This window comes from Grampus griseus (genome assembly GCF_964374135.1).
Source record: "Grampus griseus genome assembly, chromosome: 2".
Lineage (NCBI taxonomy): Eukaryota > Metazoa > Chordata > Mammalia > Artiodactyla > Delphinidae > Grampus > Grampus griseus.
The window spans coordinates 102791184-102816394 of NC_139018.1; the positions used below are offsets into that span (position 1 = coordinate 102791184).

A 25211-nucleotide genomic window follows, 5' to 3' on the forward strand; every position below is an offset into this window, starting at 1 on the left:
TGATATCTCTTGTGAAAAATTTTCTACAGATATTATTATTTTCTCCCCTTGGAAAAAGAGTAGACTCTTCCTTGGAAAAAGAAATGTCAAACTTATTGTGTTAAGATTAGATACTGTGTATGCTTGTGTTTTATTTTTTTTAATAAATTTATTGTTTGTTTATTTATTTATTTACTTTTGGCTGCATTGGGTCTTCGTTGCCGTGAGAGGGCTTTCTCTAGTTGCGGCAAATGGGGGCTACTCTTCGTTGTGGTGCGCAGGCTTCTCACTGTGGTGGCTTCTCTTGTTGCAGAGCACAGGCTCTGGGCGCACGGGCTTCAGTAGTTGTGGCGCACGGGCTTAGTTGCTCCGCGGCACGTGGGATCTTCCCGGACCAGGGCTCGATCCCCTGTCCCCTGCATTGGCAGGCGGATTCTTAACCATTGCGCCACCAGGGAAGCCCCTTGTGTTTTAAATTTATAATGAATTAGCAAGACTTTTGTATTTGTCACTAAGACCTATCCAAAAAAGACCTATCCAACTTTTGAGTACTGAAATTACCGAAATAAAACAAAATAGTCAAACCAATATTCATTATTTGCTCACTCTTCTGACTGGATTTGGGAGAAAATAAGCCGGGAAAAGCTCAGCCCTGACTTCTGATGTAAGAGACTTGGGCAGAGATACTAGTCAGGAATGGGCCACATCTACTCCTGGTGCTAAGAACAGGGTAGGCAGGTGGAGGAAAGAATCTTAGAGGGCAGAACCCAGGTCAGGTGGTGGCAGGAGTAGGGAAGTAAAAGTCTTCCTTGTTCTGGTGATGCTTTGAAATCCCACCCTATGGTTCAGAAGAATAAATCAAACAGCTGAAAGCAGGGGCCAGATGACTGTCTGGTGTTGGTGGTGGCAGTGGTAATCATTGACTCCTCAGCCATCGCTGGCTATATTCCTCCTCAGAGATGTCCATGGGGAGCAGAATGACTTCAACTGGCAGTGGGAGGAAGGACGATGGGCTAGTGATGCCATCTGCACCTTTGCCACAGCACCAAGTATTATGCACAGGCCTCTTTCCCTTTTCAAGGGCCTGGGTGGGTGCTTAATTTGGCTGAATCATATAGGTGGAGCAGGAAGGATGCAGATAAATAAGGCAGAAGCAGTAGTGTGACAATCTCACTCGTTGTTCTTAGAGGAGAACTTGGAATTTGTGTTAGATGCAGCCAAAAATGATCGGGATATTAGGCGCTGTACATCCGTTTGACTAGGACATTGATAACTTCATGCAATGGAAAGAAATGGTTTGGGGTGTGGCTGACACCAAAAGGATACTCAGAATTGTTCCAAGACAAGCAACATCAGTAATTGTGTGAGGAGCAAGTCAACCAGATTAATTACCAACTTCTGTCTGCATATGTAAGATAAAATAGTCGAGCCAATATTAATTAGACCTTCACTCTTCTGATTGGGTCCTGGGAGAAAATAGTAATAATAAAATTTATATGATATGAGATATAATAAATAATATTAAAATAGTAACTAAGGTGCCCTAAAGTTTTTTTTTACATGAGTTAGTGCCTTTGATCTCCATTAGAATCCAGTGAAGTAGGCACTACATTACTGCCATCTTACAGGTGATGCAACTGAGTCAAAGAGACGTTAAGTAACTAGCCTAAACACATACCAGTAGTGTTTAGGAACTTCACAGCGTGAATCCTCCTTAAAAAGAAAAAAAGAATGTGTCACATTTACAATTTATGATTCTAAGGGGAAGAGAAAGTTACCTCCTGAGTCTATCGTGATGAAAACCTATTACATGACTATGGGGGGGTGGGAGGCGGCTACAGCTCCTGGTAGAAAGTCCTACAGCTCATTCACATGACCTTGGGAAATCTGCTATATGTACATGAAAACAATTAAAGTGTATCCAAATGCTGGAGAGGAAACAAAGAGGGTTACACTTGGTATTTCTCCTGTAAGAACAACTGCATGATATTAATTTTAAGTGCAGAATATGTATTGTCTATTAATCAGGACTTTAAAAAGTAGCACTCCGTATACCTTTTGCTAGCAAGCATGCACTCATAAAGCACTTGCTTCTGTTTCATTATTTAAGAAGATGCTCAAATCCCAAAATATTTTTGGCTCTGTGTATTTCAAACTAAAGATTCTTTTATCAGGTTCGTTTAGAAAATTATACTAAATCTTCACTCTTTGCCAATGTAGACTTGGGTGAAGGTGTAAGAAATCAGATAGAGTGTTAAAATTAATTTGTACTCCCCAAAATAAAATTGTTTGTATGTTACTCTTCATATTCTTTTTTTTTTTTTTTTGCGGTATGCGGGCCTCTCACCGCTGCGGCCTCTCCCGCTGCGGAGCAACAGGCTCCAGACGCGCAGGCCCAGCATCCATGGCTCACGGGCCCAGCCGCTCCACGGCATGTGGGATCTTCCCAGACCAGGGCACGAACCCGTGTCCCCTGCATCGGCAGGCGGACGCCCAACCACTGCGCCACCAAGGAAGCCCTCTTCATATTCTTTGATATGTACAATACTTGGGGGAACAAAAGGGGAACTGAAGCAACGTTTATTCACATCTCACTATGCCACGCATATTATGTACTGAAGTTTACGATGCATTTTTTTTTTTTTTTTGCGGTATGCGGGCCTCTCACCGTTGTGGCCTCTCCCGTTGTGGAGCACAGGCTCCGGACGCGCAGGCTCAGCAGCCATGGTTCACGGGCCCAGCCACTCCGCGGCATGTGGGATCTTACCGGACCGGGGCAGGACCCCGTGTCCCCTGCATCGGCAGGCGGACTCTCAACCACTGCGCCACCAGGGAAGCCCCTATGATGCATTTTTCCTTCCTGGTCTGATGTGATCATTGGGAGGCCATCCAGCATCTGGTTAAAACACAGGCAGTGGCATCAGAAGTGCCCAGGTTCAAAGTCCACCACACCACAAAAATAGCACTTAAAATTTATACACTACATGTCACTATTATTCTTACATGAAATCTAACTATGGCCAATAACATGAAAGATCGATGTTGTATTTCAAATATAAGGATATCAAATACCAACATCTGAAAATCCCACCCACTAATCAAGATTATCAACCATTCATTTATTGATCTACCAGCCCTATCAAATATCTTCTCATGATGAAATTTCTACTCCCTCTTAGAAATCTGCTTAATATTGCAAATCCCAACAGGAGGCTTTCTAGCTATACACTATACATCAGACACAGTAACTGCCTCTTCATCTGCGACGCATATCTGTCAAGGTGTGAGCTACAGATAAATTATCTGAAACTTACATGCAAACAAAGCCTCCCTATTCTTTATCTGTGTATTCATTCTTTCTAGTGCCGTAAAGCTTCAGGACCTGGACAAGCCATAGCAATGTCTCTAAGCCTCAGTTTTACTCACGGATTTTTGCAAGGAATGCATTAAATACTATAGGTAAAGCATTTAGCCCAGGGCCTGACATGTAAACACTGGCTATTATAGCATCACGGCCACGGCCCAGGTGAGGTAAGGCACGTAAGTGCAAAATTTAAGGGGGTGCCCAAAAATCTCAGTAATGAAGATAAATAATATTTTAATGCAATACTTTAAAAATTGAAATTAGTGTCAAAAATCCATGAAGAACAAAATATCAAAAATTTCAATAAGGACAGTACTGATAGTCCTGATTTTTCCTTTGCTTCACGTCAATGTGGCTTGGAATGGCACAGTATAATGTATCATGTATGTTGTGTGTATCGTTATTTAGTGGGTATTGTCGTTTCTTTTTTGTTGTTGACAGAAGTGAAAGTTGTCTCTTAATTCTCGTACCTGTGAGGATCACTGTCCAATAATGTACTACTTGGCAGAGAAGCTAAAATAAGAGTGTCAGCTTACGTGGGGCTCCATTGTCTAAACTGTGGTGTCCTGACTGGTTAATACATGGTAAATAAACATGATTGTTTTCTCAGCTATACTGAACTGAGCTATTGTGGCATGAAACTTCAGAAGAGCTTAAAGACTATACAGTATATATATATACATTTTTTTGGGCCTATTTTCTGAAAATTGCTGGAAGGAAAATTTTTTCCAAAGTCAGTGTGCAGGAGTCTTAACGGCGCACGCACGTGAAGGAAGGAGGGAGCTAAAGTGATAGATTCCTGTGGCCTTTAAAATGATTGAATAACGATGGAAATGGATGCAAAGTGACTTCTCTACTGAAGCAGAAGATTCTTATTACCTTCCATTAACTCCGTTTAGTCTTCAGGAAGGGGCAGAGCGAGTGAAATACAGAAAACTGAAGAGAAGAAAACCTCACTTTGGAACTTTCTCCATGACTGTTCCTTAAGCCCTGTCTTTCTACTTGTTTTGATTTTGCTGTGAATTTATAAATAGTGAAGACCAAAGAAACAGAAGAAACATTTGAGAGCTTTATACCAAGAAATTTGCCTTGAGAGCTGCTACTCTTTTGAGGGAAAAAGCATATCAAGTTCCTGTCTGATTTTTTCTTTTAAACAAGATTTCTTATGTCCTTAGATTTTGAAGGATAAGTCATATATAAATACATACCTGCACACTAGTTTTAGCAGCTGTGTAAGAATAATGAGATTTATAAACTAAGGGCTTTGTAATGTGGATGTTTTGCTACTAGAGTTGACTGCTCAGAAGATCTTTTATAGCTCTTCAGTGTTTTATTTTTGATCTATCACTTCAATGACATTATTTGTCCAAACAAAAGTCCATCTGTCTTTCTAAGCTACGACTTTTTATGAACAGTGTTTGCATTCAATGTGCAAATGTCCATGTATTATCTATTTAAGCAACATCATAGGGCCATCACTCAAGGAAGCTGAATGAGGTGAACATTAATATAGCTCTTTCCCCTTTCCCCTATTTTTTAAGTGTAACAAATACTTTTTACGTTCCCCTCCCCCTTCCCTTTTCCTCTTTCCCCTTTTGGAAACATGTCAGGATCTAGATAGTTTAAGATGAGCAACTGAGGGGACTGAGAAATTGATCCACACAGAGCCTGGCTTCTTTGTGTTTCATCATAAGGTGTGCTGCCGGCCAGCCTAATTTTAAGTACCCTTTTAACAAGAGAACCTCGTGGAAATCCAGCTGGCAGACTCAAGGAGTTCAGGAAACAGGACCACAGAGGTTACACTCTGGGATCCTGGCCATGAGGTTGGATGCCTCACCTTGTTGAAAAGAGACACTGGACCTAAATGGTGCAGCATGACTTTGTTCCTGCTTGACTAAATTTCTCAGCACCACAGTCAGCTAAGTCACCTACAGCCACCTTTGAAAAACACGGAGAGCACCTACCCTGAGGAGGTGGTAGACTTGGAGTAAGCCGTCGTCGACCTAATTCCTCTGATGGCTTTTTTTAACAATGGACCTCTACAAACGACAGGAGATTCCTGGCACCAGCCCTCCCTATTCCGCCATGATTCCGTGGACTCTGGTGTCTCTAAGGGAGCATATGCTGGAATCACAGGGAACCTATCTGGTTGGCACGGCTCTTCCCGAGGTCACGACGGCATGAGCCAGCATAGTGGGGTGGCACAGGGAACCATCACCACTGGAATGGCAGCTTCCACTCCCAGAAAGGCTGTGCCTTTCAGGAAAAGCCAGCTACAGAGATTAGGGCAGAGAAGAAAGATGATAAGGTGGAAGGGTTGCAGTTTGAAGAAGACGACTTTCCTTCTTTGAATCCAGAACCTGACAAACAGAGTCAGCCATGTAGACCTATGGGAACCCCTTCTGGACTGTGGGAAAACCCACCTAGTGCCAAGCAGCCCTCCAAAATGCTAGGCATCAAAAAAGTTTCCAAACAAGATCCTGCTGCTGCCTTCTCTGCTGCATTCACCTCACCAGGATCTCACCATGCAAATGGAAACAAATTGTCAACCGTGGTTCCAAGTGTCTATAAGAACCTGGTTCTTAATTATAAGGTTATTCTAGAACTTCTGGCCATAAACTCTTTGGATAAATCCTCCTTTATTCCAGATTTCACTCTCTAGTGGGTAGTATTATGTTAAGGCTCAGTTGTTTGCTGTTTCAACACAACTCAGGCTGCCTTCGCCCTGCTATGTACACCAGCAATTACCTAAGTTAAGACATAGATAACACCTCCTAAGTTAACACTACTACACTACTAGGAAGAGTCTTCCAATATTTTATGCTTCCCTGCTGGTTGTGCCCTAATTATAATTACTTTAAAAAAACCTTGTGAGATGGATAGATACCAACAAATCCATAAGCAAAACATAATATTTGAATTAGCTAACACATGAAGGGAAGTTATTAGCAAAAACAGATAAGTCAATTACAGTTTACTCAAAACATGTGAAAAATCCACTATTTTTACATATAAAAGAGGAAAACAAGGGATTTCCTTAATTCTAAGATGTTACTATTATCAACAAAGAAAACCACCAAAGAAAAGTCATAAAGAATAACACATATTTTATGAACTGATTATTAAGAGAATAATGTCCCACAGTCTGAACCCCACCTTTGTTCAATGTAAGATTTCTCTTATTTGATGAAAGATTTTTTAAAAGGAAATGGATATGGTGATGATGAAATTAGGGGCAGAATTTAGATTGAGTTAGTCAGTGCAAAATGATGTATTGTGCTCTCTGGTTCTTCATGACTCCAACAGCACATATAAATGCAAAGCATATTTTCTCCTATCTTGAAAATGTTTGCTTAGCACTAAAAACCTCTCTGTTGACCTTATTTCTCACCTTCCCTGCACTACCAAACTTCTCTAAAGAGTGACCCACACCTCCTCCTGCATTTCTCTGGCAGCCAGTCTTTTCTTAACCCCCAGCAGTCCAATAACTCAAAAATACGCATGAAAGGACTTCCCTGGTGGCGCAGTGGTTGAGAGTCCGCCTGCCGATGCAGGGGACGCGGGTTCGTGCCCCGGTCTGGGAAGATCCCACATGCCGCGGAACGTCTGGGCCCGTGAGCCATGGCCGCTGAGCCTGCGTGTCCAGAGCCTGTGCTCCGCAATGGGAGAGTCCACAACAGTGAGAGGCCCACGTACAGCAAAAAAAAAAAAAAAAAAAAAATCCATTTCCTGTAATGAGTCACAATCAAACAATTCTGGAAAAACAGATAGTTCTTTGAAATTTATCCTACAGAAATAGTTTGAGTTGGAAAAAAATTAAGGTAGGCTTAAATCATTGTGCACTGTGTCTCCTCAGGATTCAAAACATGTCACCTGAACAGGGGGGAAGACAAGGTCAGAAGTGGGAAGCCGTGGCTCTACTATACTGTGAAACTTCAGGATTCCTACTGAGGAATTCAGAGTTTGCAAGAGCTACAATTCTTTGTCTTCTTACTAATGAATCTTTTAAAATTTTGGATTCTGTTTATGCTAATTGATATGATTTTTTAAAAGGAAATTAAAGTCAGCCAGAATAAAATGGTGTGTGTATACGTAGCAAGGGCCCTCATTTACCAGGTCCTCTTCTTCTCTACCCTTGAGAGTGATGGAGTCTTGTGGCAATTACAGCATAAAGTTATGCTTTGAAGGCCAGCAGAAGTACAGGAGGGAGTTTCCTCTGTTTTGCAGATGCTCCACTCTGAGGATTATAAGGATTGCTGCCATTCTCCTAGGAAGCCAGGAATGGGTGCCCTGCAGCTCTGAATCAAGGGGGAGTGGCAGAATGGAGCTGGGACCAGGGAAGAGAGTGGGATAGTAAGGGCGGGGGGTGGAAGAAATGAGGCAGAGGGGACTTTCATGTGCCCATCTGAGATGTACACCTTATACTCTGGAAGGCAACCCAATGGGGACAGGCAAGAAGCATTCTGAACCTTTCTTGGGACTCTTGATGGTGGGCTCTGGGTTTGAATGAGTACTTTCCCGTAAGACCTGCACGTCTTTCCAGACATAGCAGAGACTTATGTATGTTTCAAATATATTTTCAGTGGGAGAAAGTCAGTGGGAAACTGAGTGATACTGTTATCAGGATGACGTAGGATTCAATTCCATATACGTTTACTGAGTGCGTACCATGTGCCAGGCAGTGGGAATCAAAGGGAAAAAAGGAAAGAATAATCACTGAGCTAAAGGGATGCTCCTAGGTCAGATTTCCACACCATAGTTCTCCAGGTCATGCACTCTCCTTATCACAATGTCAGTTTCATGCTGTCTGTGGTTATTTGATTGATGTGTTTCCGGCTGTAAGCTCTATGAGAGCAGAGATTTCTGTCTCTTTTTCTTTTTCACCATTGTGTATGCGCAGTTCCTAGAGTTTGACAAGCATCCAATAAGCATTGTTCACTGAATGTTATGGATGCATTAGCCCTTTGTGGGGATAGTATCCCGTTTTATAGGTATGGAAACAGAATATCCAAGACCACATAGAAGTAACTGCTGGAGAGAGGACTCCAGAACAACTCAGCCTGACTCCACAGCCCAGGGTCTTTCTACCAAATTCCCCCTTTCCCTGGGTTGGAGAGGCTGTGGCTGGTGGAGGAGACGGATAGGAACACCCTTCCTGGGTAAATACTAGCGACACGAAAGAGGTATGAATCGGAGGTGGGCGTAGGTGGGGGTCCCCAACTCTGCTTAAATCCCGCCCACAGAAAGGAAGCAAATTTCTGAGTGGATCGGCGTGTGCATCCTGCTCAGAATGCACATTGAGAGGAAGGTGCGAAGAGTTAGGACGCCCTAGGAGGCGGGCGAGGCAGAAGGGAGGAGGAAGGGATGTGAAGAAGAGGGGTGGTAGCACTTCTTTCTTGCGTCGTGCCTGCTGCCATGAGACCGGATCCTTGGTCCCAGTGGCCGGTGTCAAGGGGATTCATTAGATGACACTTGGCCGCCTCGAGGGTTAGTTAGTTCCGCTGCACAGGTGGGGCGTCAACGCGCAAGCTGTTTCCCAGACGGTGGCCTCATAAAATAACTTCTCCTCGATTTGGAAGGGGATGGGGGTAGATAATAACGCTTTCTGTGGGAAAGAGGTTTGGTAAATAACGGATGTTAGGGCTCTGAAGAGAATTACAGGGCAGGCACCATGGCTATTATCTTAATCAGGCACCATTTCAACACCCCTCTCTTCAAGTCAACCAGCCCTACAAGAGGACTTATTTTCCAATAAGCGAAATCCCCGCCCGCCGACTCCGAGCGGCTGGGCTGCGAGCTGGGTGGGAAACAGCAGCGGGAGGAGAGGCTATTTTGGGTGTGGGAAAGCGGAGGGAGGAGGGGCGGCGCCGCGGGGCTGGGCGCGGGCGCGGGGAAAGCCTCCAGCTCGGGCTGCCACGGCAACCGCGTCCAGGCAACGCGCCCGGAAGCCGCTCGGGCGGCGCGCGGTTGCTCGCGCCCCCCGGGAGCCGCGAACCCGGCCGGGCCGCGCGCCGGGCCAGGCGGCAGGCGCGCGCTGATTGGACGGCGCTCCCCGCGGCGCGGGCCCGCAGCCGGGCGCCTAGCACAGCCAGCGCCAGCGGCCGCCGCACCCAGCCGCGCCGGCGAGGACATGGGCAGCCGCGGCGCGCCCGCCCCCCGCGCCGGTGAGTGCCGCGCCCCGGGCCCCCGCCCTGCCGTCTCCCGTCGCCCGAGGCGGGAGCTCTCCGGGCCAGCCGGTGACCTTGGGGCGGCCGCCGGGGGGCCGGGCTCGGGGGAGAGAGAGCTGACGCTCATGTGACCTGCTGCCGGCCGGAGGGTTTAACTGCATGCTGACGCGAAGGGATGAAGTTGGGCACCGAGCGCGACTGGCGTTGCATTTTTGCGGGGGCCGGGGGAGGTTGCATGCTAGCAAGCCAGCAGAAGCCCCGAGGGACTGTTTGGGGGAGCTGGGGTGGAGCACGGATTGCCAGGGGGCAGTGCCAAGTCAGCCGTCCCGTTACTCAGAGCAGAGTGACCTTGGGCGGGTTCACCTCTCTGCCCCCTCCCCACCCCTTTCTCATCTTTAAAAGGAGGGGCTCGGGTTCTTTGAAGTTCCAGGGTGCTGTTGTGCCGTCTTACGGTGAGCTGAGGAGGGGCCCCCAAGTACTGCAGGTACAGGACATACGAGGCTTAGCCTTGTTTCTTCTACCAGGGGTTTCCATTAATTGGCTCTCAAAGTGGTAAGATATGTTACCGTTTTGTGAAAGATTATGGAGAGAAAGCAGTGGCTGATGAGAGAGTGGCTTCTCCTGATGCCCAGGTTAAAGCCTCTTGAGTGCTCTAAAGTCATGCCCAAAATCAGGGTTAAGACTCCTGAGTTCTTCCCTGTAGTTAATCTAATAGGAAACTTTGTATTTGAACAGGTAGAATCCAAACCCAATAGTGGCAGAGGCAGCAGCAAATGAAGTGAGTCATTTCTTCAATATGCACGAGGTTGTGTGTGTGCGCGCGCGTGCGTGTGTGCCTGGCTGCGCTCACGCCCTCATCTTAAAGTCTGTGTATGTCAGTGTTAGAAATTATTTCATCGGAGTAAGCAGATTTGAACCTACAGAAGTGCAGCTCTCTCAGAAGCAGGGGCGAACACTTGCAGCTTGCTCTTTAAATGAGTTGGGTTTGTGAAAGTAAATATGTTCTTTACTGAGAAACATCCCTAGCGTTTACCCATTGGGGGATGTGGGGGGCGGGTGAGGGTAGCAGTGCTCCTGAGACTCAGTCATCTGTGTCACCTCTTCTGTTCTTAACATTGGCTGGGGCCCCTTTCTGTATTCTCAGTTCATAAATTCCCCTCTTCCTGGGAGAGCGAAGGGAGGGAATGTCCTGTCCCTCTCACAGGTTTGGGGTTGCCCCATCTGTCTTTCTGCTCCAAAGCAAACCTTGATATTCCTTCCAGTCTGATTTCATCTGTATAAAAATGTGGGTTGGGAAGACAGATTTTTCAGTGTTAATGAATAAGCTTCTGCAAGCTTGTTTACCCAAAGGTTTAATAATCTGTAATGGTTTACATATTAGAAATCTGATAGCGTTCAGATAGAAAAATCCTTACTGCCCAAGAATCCAGCCACTAAGCCCTACAGACCCTTTAATGAATCACACCTCATTACACTTGGATCCCGTAATAACAAACTGTTCAGCCTCCTGTCCTGCAGGCTGCTAACCTGTGTGTCTCCAGCCTGCCTTGCAGTCTCTTGTTTCTTACATCCTGCAGCCACATGCCTTTGTTTTCATTTTGCTGTAGCTGAGTCCATCACCTGTCCGTCCCCTAGCTCCAGAGCCTGAGTGAACAACTTCCCTCAGAACAGCCCTCTCCCATCTCAACCGGTGCAGGGACTGGGCTTCCCCTTGCTTCTCAGTGCTGCCTCCAGACCATTAACCCATCCCTAACAGAGTCTTCGCGCAACACGTCATGCTGTCTGCTTGTGCCCTATACCCTCCTTATCTTCTGAATCAGCGCTTGCCAAACCTGGTGGCTCCTCAGAATCACCTGGAGCACTTTGAAAAACGCAGCTCTTTAGACTCTCCTAAACATACCACATTAGAATCATCAGGTGGGCAAGACCTAAACATTTTTATTTTAAAAACAAACCCAAAAAGAAGGAAACAGAAGGGGAGGGAAGATGGGGAGGGAAAAGAGAGTTCACCAGGTAATTCTGATGTACGCCCAGGTTTGGGAATCACTTCACTTGATGCTACAAAAAAATTAACAAACAAAGAAACAAACATGAACAACTAACTTGGTTCTGTTCTCTACCTTGTCTCTTGCTGGTGACTTTGGCATCACTGTTGAGGCTCTATTAATTCACTGATCTTGAAGTTCATCAAGGTCCTCAACATCAACTTTTATGGCCTTGGTTTCTACTTTACTTCAGCCACTCACTTCTTGAACTTGTTTAGTCATGGGAAGTTTTTCCACCTTCAAGATCTGGAACTTGGATGTCAGTTTGCTTCGCCGATTCTTTCCACTTAACTGAACCAGACTAACCGTCACTGAAGACTCTGGTCCCGTAATCACTTACTGTTCCAATCCCTTTATGTCTCTGTTAATCTATTTGGAGTGTATACGTTCCAGCCATTTCGGTTTTGTCCAGAATCCGAGAATCCTTTGTCTTAACATGTTGGACTTCTCATATTCCAGTCCTCAATCCAAAATCACCCTCATCATCTGCTTTTCCTTCTCCCAGTCTGCCAAGTTATCACAAAGACCTTTGCACTGGTTCCACTGTAAACTTATGCTAGCTCTAATTTCACCTAGGTCTTACTTTTCTGTGAAAAAAGAAATCCATCTTTTATGAACTCCCAGCTGCATTCCATTAGAGGTTATGCCAGACTTTTCCATTCCTTCAACTTCTAGTCAGTTTCCTTTCTGGAGACAGCCTTTTTTCATTCACAAGATTAAGGATGTCTATATTGGAGTTTACTGCCTTCTGCTTTAATGTTAGTTCCCACTGTACCCTCCTCACCACCCCAAGCATTCTTTTTTACCCATCTTTGTCCTTCTTTATTTCCTCCCTCTGAGGAAAGAAATGTCTATCAGTCCCTTACCCAAGATTAACTCACATGTGTTGCACACTTTGTCTGGACTTTTCCCCTTCCTCCTTGCCTCTTTTGGGAACTTGCTCCATTTGTTATTCCCTTTCTCTAATTTCTTTGGTCCCTCCTTACTCTGCCCCAGCCCTCACTCCACCCTATATTCAAATCATCTTCTCATAATAAAAGAAACTGTGCTAGAGTCCCAGCTCCATCCAAGAGAACTGTCTGCAGTGATGGAAATGTTTTGTATCTGTGCTGTCCAACGTGGTGGTCACTAGCCGTATTGTCACTAGTAGCCATATAGTCACCAGTAGTCAGATGTGACTGCTGAGCACGTGAAATGTGGCAAGTGTGACCGAGCAACTAAATTTCTGATTTTTGTAAAATTTCAATTAAATTTAGTTGAAATAGTCACCTGGGGCTGATGGCTGCTGGACTGGGCAGCGCAGTGCTGCACCCTGCTCCTCTGTTGAACTGTCCTCAGGTTTCCCCGCCTTGGACTGCCCACTTACTCCTTCTGGCCTCAGCCCCACCTTTCTGTTGAAACTGCTGTTGCGTAGGGCTCCAGCAGAGGTGTCCAGGTTGCAGAGCTGAGGCCTGTACCCTGTCTCCCTGCTCCTTGGTCTCTGCCCCGCATCTGGTGCCAGCGGGTACCCTTTTTCCCAGCCTCTCTCTTTCCGCGTCTCCTTGTCACTGGCTCTTCAGGGGCAACTCAGACCTCACTTATCTCCTTTCTCTTCCTGACTTCTGAATGGGAGGTTCAGTGGGATCCTGTCCTGGGCCTTTTTCTTACCTGGCCTCCTCCCTTCTCCCAGCATCAACCCCATCTCAGGGCCAACATTAGTCGCTAATGGACAGTTACCTTGTGCCTCACGGGGCACCGTGGTTCTCTTGTTATCATGTCCTTCAATCCTCGCTCCACGTCTGTGAGGCAGATAGCCTTATCGTTGCTGTTATGGAGTGAAGAAATTGAAGCAGAGAGAAATGAGAATAACTTAAGCAATTGTTACTACTGCTGGTTGTTAAGGAGCGAACTGAGAGAGCAGCCCTGGCAATCTGCCTTCGAGCTCTGCTTTTAACCAGGTTTTACTCAGCCCCCCCAGACGCCTTCAAACCTCCATTTCCAGCTTTCTGAATCCCATTCAGAATTTAATACCCAGAAGCCCAGCTCTTTTGTCTCTAAACAGCTCTTCATCCTAGCTTCCTTAATCTTTTTTCCCCTGTTAACTTTTTATTTTGAAATAATTCAGATTTACAGAAAAATTGCAAGAATCATTTAAATAATTTCTATATACTTTTCATCCAAATTCTATAAATAATAACTATTCACCACACTTGCTTTTTCTCTCTCACACATTCGCTGTCTTTTTCTACACACATACACAAGCACGCACACACACATACATGTGTTGTGATTTTTTTTGAACCTTCAGAGTAAGTTATGGACATGATGCCCCTTTACCTCCACCCTCAGATACTTTAGTGTATATTTCCTAAAAAATACAAGGGCATTTTCTTGCATAACGAACATCAAAATCAAAACATTGACATTGATTCTGTACTATTATCCAATCTACAGACCTTATTCAGGTGTCACCAAGAGTCCTAATAATGTTCTTTAGAGCGAAAGAAGGAAAAAAAATCTTAAAAAAAAAAGCCTCTTCCTGGTCCAGGATCCAGGTCCAGGGTCTTGTACTCTGCTAGTTGTCTTGCCTCATTAACTTCCTTTATTCTGGGCAGTTCCTCAGTCATTCTTTGTCTTTCATAACCTTGCCACGTTGGCAGGGCGAGGCTGTTTATTTTGTAGAATACCCTTTAACTTGGGTTTGTCTGGAGTTTTCTCGGAGTAGGTCCAGGTTATCCATCATCAGAAAAGCATCCCACGGGGAGAGAGACATCACGTCCCTGTCAGTGCATCTGTCATGATTTTCGTGCTGTCATCATCCTCTCTGTGACCTGCTTTTGCTCTCTTGGGTTATTCTGACTTGTCTCCTCTTCACACTCCTACATCCAGTTGGCTGTTGAGTGTTGCGGCGCTCCCTGCGCAGCCTCCTTCAATTTGTCCCTTCCTTTCCATTCCTCCTGTCTCTCCTGTTGTGGATTCAAGGCCTCCGCGCATGGTCCTGGCAACTGTTGATCATGGCTTACCAGCAGGAATTCGTGTGTGCGGTAATTTTCACTGGTCAGTACTTCCTCTGCTCTGTCCTCCCCTCCACCCTTTCTCGAGCCATCCTGCATTTCCTTGACCCACCCCTTTGAATAGCCCACTCGAATGGCTGCTTCTCAAATGCATTTCCTGCTGGCCCAGTTCAGACTGATCCTGCCCCTGTCTGGAGGCCCTGCGTGGCTTGTGCCACCACTTGGCACCTACCAGCCTCTTCACTCTTGCATGGTGGCTCGTCTGTTCTAGTTCCCTATTGAATCGAAGCTCCTGAGTGCGGGAGCTGTGTCTTATTCAGCACTGCAGAGGCTCAGTGTATATTTGTCGACTGGACAAAATGACTTGATTAGAATCATTAAGCGAACGCGCAGGCTGACCTTAGAGTTGTCGGCTAGCGTGCCGTACGTGGTGGTAGGCGTGAGGCCCGTGCTTTACTCTGAGGGTCAGGTAGGTGTTGGTTCACAATAGGGCCTGTTAGCAAAACGATACGTAATTCAGAAAGGTATTTCCATGTTGTAAGTGGAATCAATGATTCCCCCCCCATGACATCTTAACTTTGTGTATATGTGTCAAGACAAAGAAAGGGCAGGTTGGATTTTTTAAAAAAAGAAGAGAGAGAAAGCTAACAGCATATTAAAAAGTGGCCCATCTATTTCTTCACACTCCAAGTAAACAGCTGAATGTGTGAGGAGCAGTTTCTCAGGCTCACATCCTCCCTTCGAGCCCTCGAGCCACCTGTTCTCTCCTCTCCATTGTCACCCCGACTCTCTCTCTGCTCCCGTCAGCGCTGCCGCCCTTCCTCCATGCTCCCTTCACTGTTTCTCCTCTTCCTTGTTTCAGTCTTTCTGCCTGTTCCTTTCTCTTAATAATTCTTCTATTTTCCTCCTTCTCCCTAGATTGATTCTTTTCTTTCTTGACTTCTTGGATGTGGTTTCATGTCCCACAGGTTTTTAACCTAAAAGCAGGTGAAAAAAGGATAAAACAATGGCTTTGTACTACTCGGTGGGCTTTTTTTGATTCCCCGCCTCTCCCTGCCACCGAGGGTCAGTAGATCTTGGTATTGTAGAAACGTAGTCATCAGTGATAATAAAATGGTTTATGTGATTACCTTTCTGCTACAGCAAGAGAGTTACTGGGAACGTGCTGATAAACATCAAAAGGGCTGAAGTTTTCAGTCTGTTAAGGCAAAATTGGTGCTTGAGGTCAGCAATCCGACCGCAGGGTGGTGAGTTGTTGAGGTTACTGGAACAGGAGTATTCCTCCTTGAGGTGTGCCTGCACTTGCTGGCTACGGTCAGCCTTTTTTCTCTCCTGAGAACGCTTTTGTGCCAATAACATCTCTGGACAAAGTAGCTGCAGAAGTGAAGGCAGGAGATTCTGCTGCTCAGCTGAGTGGGGCTGAAATAACAAGCGTGTTTACGTGGGAGAGAATGAGGGGGGTTGCTTTTGCATTATGGAATTCTTAAAATTGTTTAACCGGGAAGATGTTATTCAGAAACCCCTGGTGCCTTCAGCTTGTTTTTTGTTTATTTCAGATTTCTTTTTTTTCCCCCCCGTTTTTAATTATCTCTAGAAGAGCTCAGGAGGCCTCCCCTGCCCTCTCTAAAATAGTTATAATATTAATGTGCTGAACTCAAGTCGTTACTCCAGATAAAAGAGCCTCTCACAGACTCCTGTGTTCGACGGGGAAGTCCAGGCCCCTCCCGCCATGTATGAGGAAAAGGGCAGAGACAGGAGGCTGGATCTTTCTTTACAGCCCAAATGCTTAGCTTTTCAGCCAAAGACTGGTGTCGGGTATGAACCCAAAAGTCACGACTAGCATTGTGTCCGCGTGAGTATACAGAGTCATGCCTTCCCCTCCTCTGTACTATCCTGGATGCATCGGGGGTGTAGGTAGTTTGGGAGGGAGAGAGTTTACGCAGGCTTCTCATAATACTTTTTCTGTTCTAGCTGGTGCATTCGGCAGATTCCTTTTTTAACATGTGGTAATGTGTCTTCTCTAATGCTAGAAAGAAAAGTTGCCAAATATAGCTGTGGATCATAATAAAACACCCTAAAGGTAATACGAACACACTTCTGGTGTGGGTGCGGGCATGGGTGAGCGCCCGTGCTCACTGCAGGGCAGCCTGGAGCAGAGCTCACGGCTGGAAGGCACCTTGAGTCAGCAATTGATATGTCATTTGGGCAGAGCCGGTCAGTAATTAAAATGATGGGCCTTACCAAAGTAGAACAAGCAGATGAACCAATGTTTACGAGCATCTGTGAAGGGGCACTGCACCCGTCTCAGGGGGGTTCCAGATCCACGTGGTGTGTAGTCCCTGCTGCCCGACCGCAGCTCAGCTGGGGAGACAGAACCCACGAAAAGTTCAAATTAACAATAGAAGATTTAAATAGCATTTCAAAATAGCTGTTATTAATAGATGGGAACAGAAACCAATCTGTTTTTGCAGGGATTCTCCTAAAAATGTTAGCATCGTTCCAAGCTGTGCAGAGTGGATTAGAGCAACATCGGTGGCCACTCCTTGAGTTCCAGGGGTCCCGATGATTTCAGTCCACTCGTGAATCCATCTGGACCTGTCGGAGGCCACGTGTATGTTGCAGATTTACAGGATCCCATCAGTGATGCAGCAGTCCCTGCCCTGACTGCAAGGCCACCGTAAATGATTTGAACATTTTGAAGTTCGTTTTCGTATGGGTCAGAAATACAGCCACCCTTCCCCTTTCTACCATCGACAGAGTTCCCCTGGTGAATGCACTCATGCGGAGCGGAAAGGACACAGGTCTTGCAAGGTGGATTGAAGGCCATTTCCACAAAAATGATTGGAAATAACTGCCTTGGGACCCTGTTGGTGGTGGGGTGGGGGAAGGACTCACTCTCCCTGGAGCCGAAGCTGTTTGGAATGCTGTGCTGGTGGTTCCCACTGATGGCAGCCCCGAGCCTGATAGAAGGGCAATCCAGGGCTCCATGGGGGCTTTCACGCGGGTCCTGGGCTCAAGCCTCCTTATGTACCCACAGGGAATGGGTACAAATTAGCAAACTGGGAGTTGTTCAGTCGATACAGAGTTTCAGTTTTGGAAGGTGAAAAAGTTCTGGAGATCTGTTGTACCACAGTGTGCATGTAGTTAATACTATACTCTAAACTTAAAAATGTTTAAGGTGGTCCATTTTATGTTATATGTTTTTAACCACGGTAAAACAAAACTTAACAGCAAACTTACTTTAACTGAGCCATTAACTCTTTTACACCCAGAATCAGTCGTGTCTCTTTGGTTTTGAGAGCTAGAAATGGGCAATTTCTGCATTTTCTGTTTGTTAGTGTGTCTTTTCTCATTGGTTCATTCTTTTATGCAAGAAGTTTTCACTTAAATTTTTGTCTTGAAAATAGCATACTCATTGAAGTATTTTGAAAAGAAGGAAAAGTAGAATAGAAATGTACCCAGGGCCATTGTTTTATTTCTTTGCACTGTTTAAAAAAATATTATTATAATAGTACTTCTAGCACAGGAACCCCTGCCACACTGTCTCCAGGATGGCTGAGGGATTTCTGGGTTGCTGGGGTAATGTGCTATTGAAAAAATATATATATCAGACTGTGTCAGGTAAGCTTCATTTGCCGTTGACCTAATGCGTCCAGAGAGGGACGTTTTGTTGTGAAGATGCCCAACGTCGTAGAGGCCGTGTAAGGCCTTACAACATTCCTTCCTTTGGAGACTTACCCAAGATTTCCCTCAGATCCACCTCATAACCATAATGCCATCTACATCCCAAAGTATGCTAGCCCAATATATTTCTAGTAAGTGATCTCGAAGGGACAGCAGTGAGCGGTCCTGAGGAGAGATCTTAGTTCCCTGCCCAGCAATTGAACCTGGGTAGCCTGGATGAAAACCAGGAATCCTAGGTGCGAGTCCACCAGGGGCTAGAGGCTAGAAGCAAATTGGCCCTAGCTCTTTACCCCGTTTGAAAGCAAGAATGTTTCAAGGAGGCAAAAACTGTAAAAACAGGGTTTCCCTGGTGGCGCAGTGGTTGGGGGTTCGCCTGCCGATGCAGGGGACACGGGTTTGTGCCCCGGTCCGGGAGGATCCCACATGCCGCGGAGCGGCTGGGCCCGTGAGCCACGGCCGCTGAGCCTGCGCGTCCGGAGCCTGTGCTCCGCAGCGGGAGAGACCACAACAGTGAGAGGCCCGCGTACCGCAAAAAAAAAAACCCAAAAAAACCAAAAAAACTAAAAACAGGTACAAAGTGTATTATTAAAGACACAGTACAACGTATGGGAGAGCACACAGAGAAGCAGTTTGTTTATTTAAGACAGAAGCAAGGCAGAAATACACACCTGGAGGGGAGTGTGGGAGTCCCGGATGAGGAGTGCAATGAAGAGGGGATTTAAATCACTTACAGGGGACAGCCCTTCCGGTCTTTGTTTACATTTGGCCAATTATCTCGTTTCTTTTTTCACACCTGACTGGGCCTAGGACCCCCCCCCCCAAGATGTGTGCGCAACTTTTTGCTAAGATGGATCCCTCCGCAGACGCCTGTGGGTGCATTCCACACTTACGATGGAGTGACACCCCCTCACTTTTTGACCCCCAAGTCGCCTTCCTGCGCATGTGCAGACAGGGAAGTTTTCCTTGACCTCAGGAGTGGGCACCTTATCTCTTTACTTTAGCAGAACTCAGCTTCTGCCACAAGCTTTGTCCTTGGAGTGTCTGGGTGAGAACAAAGCTTCAGTTTTACTCCACTTGACAGACACCAGCTGTCTGGCCCAGGGGCCCATCTATCTCCTGCCTCCTAAAGATGGCTCATCCCTTCTCCAAAATTCCGGCCAGATATAGCGAGAGGTGAACTGCCTCTTAAGAAGGAGACAGGGTGTGCTTATTTATGCTGTTTCATTTTCTTTGTACATAGTTAGGAGGCACTCCCCCAGTCTGAGCCCCGTTATTAATTTATGGAAAGTTCCTGCTATTACCAGTGGTCCTTCTTTGACCTTCTTATCAGTGCTTTGGCTTTTGAATTCGTCATCCCTGGCCTCAGTTGCTCAGCCCTCTGCCTCCTCTTAGTACTGAAAACACATCATTTACGCAGATACCGGCTCTTCACACTATAAAACAATCTTAGCGATTTGACGCAAGGGTGGGGTAGGGAAGTAGCATAGAAGGTGGCCACAAGTCAAGGGAGCATGCGTTCCTGCAGAGAGGGGCCCCTGGTGGTCAGATGGGAGAAGGGTGAAGGCAGGTGAGGGTGGCCTATGCGCACAGAGGGGCTTGTCCTTGATAACTTATCCATCTCTGCTGGCCCAGGGTCGGGCAAGCTCCCCACCTTGGAGAGGAAGATGGCAGGGGTAGAACTTAAAAATTTGAAGGGTCCTCTAAGCTCATAAAATGTTTGCACCACCTAAATTGCGCCCCAGGGCAAAGCTCTGTTCCCAGGCCCTGGTTATGGTTCTATATAGTACGGAAAATCCAGTTTCAAATCTTGTTCTTAAAAAAAAAAAAAAAAGATAACATTATAGCTAGTAAATATTTTCTATGTTACTTCATACTCTTTGTAACCATTATTTTAAAGAGCTATTGGTATCCTTTTGAGTGGATGTTCCATGTTTTAACTACTCTTTTGTTGTTGGACATTTAACCAATAACCATTTATAGAAAATGTTGACATCTAGATAAGGTCACATATTCAGTATGGAAAAAGGCGTGAAGGGTAGAGATTTGATGGACATTAGTTACTGTTGCCCTGTAATTCTAATTTGGTGGTCCTCAGAATGTACAGGGCAAGATTGAGTTCTGTGCATGTCCTGAGGGACTAACAGTTGGACTCCCTTCAAGCTCATGGTCTTTGCAGATTTGGGTTTTTTTTTTTTTTTTTTGCGGTACGCGGGCCTCTCACTGCTGTGGCCTCTCCCATTGCGGAGCACAGGCTCCGGACGTGCAGGCTCAGCGGCCATGGCTCACGGGCCCAGCCGCTCCGCGGCATGTGGGATCTTCCCGGACCAGGGCACGAACCTTTGTCTCCTGCATCCGCAGGCGGACTCTCAACCACTGCGCCACCAGGGAAGGCCAGATTTGGGTTTTTTTAAGTGAGGGCAGGAAGAAGTAATTTTCTTTCTTTTTTGATGATATAATGAAAAATAAATGGAAGAAGTTGAACAGTATGCATTTAGTTGAAGCCCCCTGTAGTCCTCTGTCTCCCACTCAGAGATGAATATGACGTTGATTTGGTGTTTGTCATTTCTACATTCGTCTTTAGATGTTATAGATTTGGCATATTATTTGGCATATTTTAAACTTTTATGAAAATGTCATCATAGTGTCCATACCCTTCTTCAGCTTGCTTTTTTACTTAATGTATTTGTGAGAGTGGTTCGTGTTGGGACTTGTCATTCTAATCCAGTTATTTCCACAACTGTTTGTTCTTTCACTGCATGAATATATCACAGTTTATCCATCCATTTGCCTAACGATGGGTGTTCAGTACCCCCTCTCTGCCCACTTTTTTGCTCTTAGAAAACAGTGCTGCCTTAAGTACTCTTCTAAAGGTCTGCTGTGGACATGTGTGAGAAGCTTTCTGGGTATTTCTTAGCAGTGGAATTATTGGGTCATGAGGTTTGTTCATCTTCAGCTTTACTAGATATTGAGGATTACTTTCCAAAGTGGTGGTACTTCCCATTCCCACCTGGTGTTCCCATTGTCCCACATGTGCTCCCGTCTATACTCAGTCTGCCAATCTGATGGGATAAATTGGTATCTCTTGTGTTTTTATCTCTTGCAGCAAGTTAGATTTATTTTATAATTTTCTTCCACGGGCCAGAACAGAGCCAGTGTTAGGAAAGAAACTGTTAAAGTTCTTATTCTTTCTATAATATCCTTTTTTAAAAATTTTTTATTTTTAAATTTTATTTTTGGCTGCGTTGGGTCTTTGTTGCTGCGTGCGGGCTTTCTCTAGTTGCGGTGAGCAGGGGTTACTCTTCATTGCATTGTGCGGGCTTCTCATTGTGGTGGCTTCTCTTGTTGTGGAGCACGGGCTCTAGGCGTGCGGGCTTCAGTAATTGTCGCATGCAGGCTCAGTAGTTGTGGCTTGCGGGCTGTAGAGAGCAGGCTCAGTAGTTGTGGTGCACAGGCTTCGTTGCTCTGCGGCATGTGGGATCTTCCCGGACCAGGGCTCCAACCTGTGTCCCCTGCATTAGCAGGCAGATTCTTAACCCCTGTGCCACCAGGGAAGTCCTTCTACAATATCCTTTTGAGATTTTTCTAACACAACCATTTAGATATCTATTAAATGACTTAAAAGTTAGATTATGAAATAAATATTCTCTTCCCAGTAATCAGAAGTATACCCTATATAATTTGGTGTCAGAGTCCCAGCTGACTGCACCTACCGACGGGGTCCAGGTGACTGCCCCTTGGCTGGTCTCTGCTGTATTCTGTCGGTTAGGAGCAAGTCCCAGGTCCCACCACACTCAGGGGAGGGGTTTACCCAGGTATGAATTCCCGGAGGTTAGGAGCATGGGGGCCACCTCTGCAGGAATCTGGCCTTCACAATAGGTCCCATGTTTCAGTGTCATGGTTTAAATACTCAGCACTGTTAGGACAGTCAGAGACGTTCAGATTTCAGAAGACTGACTTACCCAAGTGCAGTTCTCATCAGAGGTGTCACGTCAGAGTACTAATTCATGATGAGAAGGGAAGCTGGCAGGTAGCCTGGGGCTCGAGTTTGCTGATTCCTGTGTTTTCTCCTTTTGTGCACATCCACATGGGAAGCTAAATGATGTGCTTGGTGAGTGCGGGCTCAGGCAAGAGGAGTGACAGGATCATCTGAGTGGCCAGTGTCATTGAGCCCTGACAGCTTCATGCATCCCTGTCCATAATAGGGTTCTTCCTGCTACCCCAGTTTCTTAGGTTCTTGGAAACACTGATCAACTTTGCCTCTCCATACTCTGCTTTTACTAGACATGCTGTGTGTCCCATCTCCCTTTCTGGTTGCCCATTAAGTCTCTAGTTGGAATATAATTCAGTTGATTAAATTCAGCATTTTGAAATGACTTCATTGTAGTCATCTCTCCTTGAGATTCATTCATCCAGCAAACACTTATTGATCAGCTATGTGCCAGGTGCTTGCGACTGTGCTGTGGACAGTACAACTCCTCATGGAGCTCACAGTATAGAGCCGAAGACTGACAGTGAGCCAGTGAGCACAGGCGTGATGACTGCCTTGTTTCTGCTGGGAGTATTGGCGGTATCTTGGGTTGTTCTTACAGATCTGCTGATTTCATCCCTCCTTGATTCTTTAGGTTTCATTGTCAGTGTCTCACCTTAACTTCAGTTTTGAAAGTAGCTTGCAATCTGCCCCACTGACTTTTTATACCACCTGTGTCATTTTGTAGAACAAAGGAAAGAAAAGGAAAACGAGACCAAAAAGTTGAACTAAACCTGGACTATAAATAGTATTTCAGTGTAGATATCCATCAGTCAGGGGCTGCCTAACGAGTATGATAGGTCCATTTAATGGAATATTATGCAGGCATTAAAAATTGTGATATGTATCTTTACATATTGACAGAAAGATGTTCAGGATATAGTGTTATTTAGGAAATGCAGGGTACACATAGTGTAGAGTAGGATTTCATTTTTTTCATAAAGGAAAATTATATGTATCCTGAAGAGAGATCTTAAAACAAGGTAAATTGATGTACATATCAACACTCTCTGAGTGGTGATTTTCAATTTATTCTTCATACCTTTATGTAGAGCCTAAATTTTTAAATTATATTACTTTATTAATCACAAAAAGCATTTTTCAGTTTAAGGAAAGGTGTTTTTTAAAATGTTCCAGATTTCTTCATACAAAGTATGTGTGTTGCAATTTGTGTGTATGTGTGTGTGTGTGTGTGTGTGTGTGTGTGTGGCTTGTGCTGCGAGGCTTGTGAGGTCTTAGTTCCATGACCAGGGATCAAACTCGGGCCCTCGGCAGTGAGAGTGCAGAGTCCTAACCAGTGGACCGCCAGGGTATTCCCACAAATTGTTTTTTTCATGTATGGGCTCTGGTTTCAAAAACACAAGTTACACTAACATGGCTTCAGTCCAGCTGTAACCTCAGCACACATCGGTGCCGGAAGGACAGCTTTGGCCAAATGAAAAGGTAATAGCAAGTACCTAATGATTTCCCCACTAACCCACCACAGTAAACAATATAATAGGGCTTTAAACAAATGAATACTATATTTGCTGAACCTTTTACATAAAGTTTTACTTTAGAAAACAGATCTATTTTCTGTCAGATGTGATGAAAGGACATTAAGCAGGGAAGAGAAAGGAACAGCCCTTTTTGGAAGCATATCCAGCGCCCCAAGGCCAGACTCTGTTCTGGACACCCCACCACCTCTCTGTGGGTGATGCCTGCTGATGAAAAGGCCGGGGCCCTAGGCTCAGATCCCTGATCTCTTCCTTCCTGTGACATCAGGCCAGTTGCTGAACATTTCTAGGTCTCTGTTTCCTCTGGTTAAATGGAGGTGATAAGATCAGACCCTTCACGAATGATCGTGAGGATGAATTCGTTAATGCCCACAACCATGCTGCATGAATGGGGTCATGGGGTCAGCACTCCAAAGAGGGAGCGGCTGTTAGTTCTGTGGTCCCCAACCCGACAAGCCCACTAGGATCTTAGTTATTGGGGAAGCCGGGCTTCAAATAAGGACCTTCCTGACCCCACCACCCATGTCTCCCACGATGGAAAAGTATGTTGGACTGCAGCTGTGGGAAGGGAGAGCGCAAAGGAGGGAAAGGAGAGATGGTAGGGGGAAGGAAAATGGACTGTGGAAAGAGAAAGTTAAGAAGAGGGAAAGAGCAAAAGAAGATGAATGGAGAGGGGTGAGTGGGAGGAAAAGAGAAAATCAAGCGAGAGGAGGCAGTGAGAGGGGAGGGAGAAGAGCTGAATAGCAATGGAGAGAAAGGAGTAAAGAGGCTCTGAGGGAACCCTCAGCCCCTCTTCCCTCCTGGGCCCCATCCTGTCCCTCCCAGGAGGGATTCCTGGTCCAGCATCTGCCACTGCAACCTCTCCCCTATTCTGACATGCTCTCGCCGCTGGCTGTTCACTGCCCTTGAGTTTCCCAACCCTGATCAGTCCTTGCTGCCCCAGGACAGAGTCCAAGCGTGAGCCTGGCCTCAGAGATCAGTTAAGGAACACTCCCACCTGTCTTCCTAGACACGCCTTCCACTGTTCTCCGCCCTCTCTCCTTTCACTCTATTTTTAACTATAAGGAAATCAGCTTTTTTTTTCCCCACCACCACATTACAACGACTTAATTCATAAATGCTTTGCCTATTTTTTAAATTCTGACACTCAGCAGAACACATCAGTGCTGTATTGTAATAGTAAACTGAAAAACTAAATTTTAATGTTTCCGTAAAAATTGTCATTTTAATTTGTTAAGTTCATGTATCATTTTACATTAAAATGATATACAGGTATTTCTATCCAGTGTCATCTTACTTACAAAAATAGAACAATTTATTGGGATTAATGTTTCCTTTTGTCATTAAATACTATATATGTATCTGAGAATATCTCAGAATCCTTATAATCAGAAATAAATGTTTTGGTTTAGATAATAGCATTTCCCTTTACTCTTCTTTTAACCTCCAAATTCTG

General features: G+C 45.4%; 1 protein-coding gene and 1 pseudogene across 2 annotated transcripts in view; both read left to right on the forward strand.

Moving 5' to 3' along the window:
- Positions 1-5171: 5171 nt before the first annotated feature.
- LOC309819292 (vasculin-like protein 1) lies at positions 5172-6005 on the forward strand (annotated as a pseudogene). The gene has a single exon. The product of its transcript is annotated as a vasculin-like protein 1 (transcript).
- A 3467-nt stretch (positions 6006-9472) lies between these two features.
- The window catches only part of FAM81A (family with sequence similarity 81 member A), a gene marked incomplete at its 3' end in the record, with an annotated part of 76640 nt that continues 60901 nt past the window's right edge, over positions 9473-25211 (forward strand). The window contains exon 1 of the mRNA XM_082648145.1: positions 9473-9507. The remainder of the gene's footprint in view (positions 9508-25211) is intronic.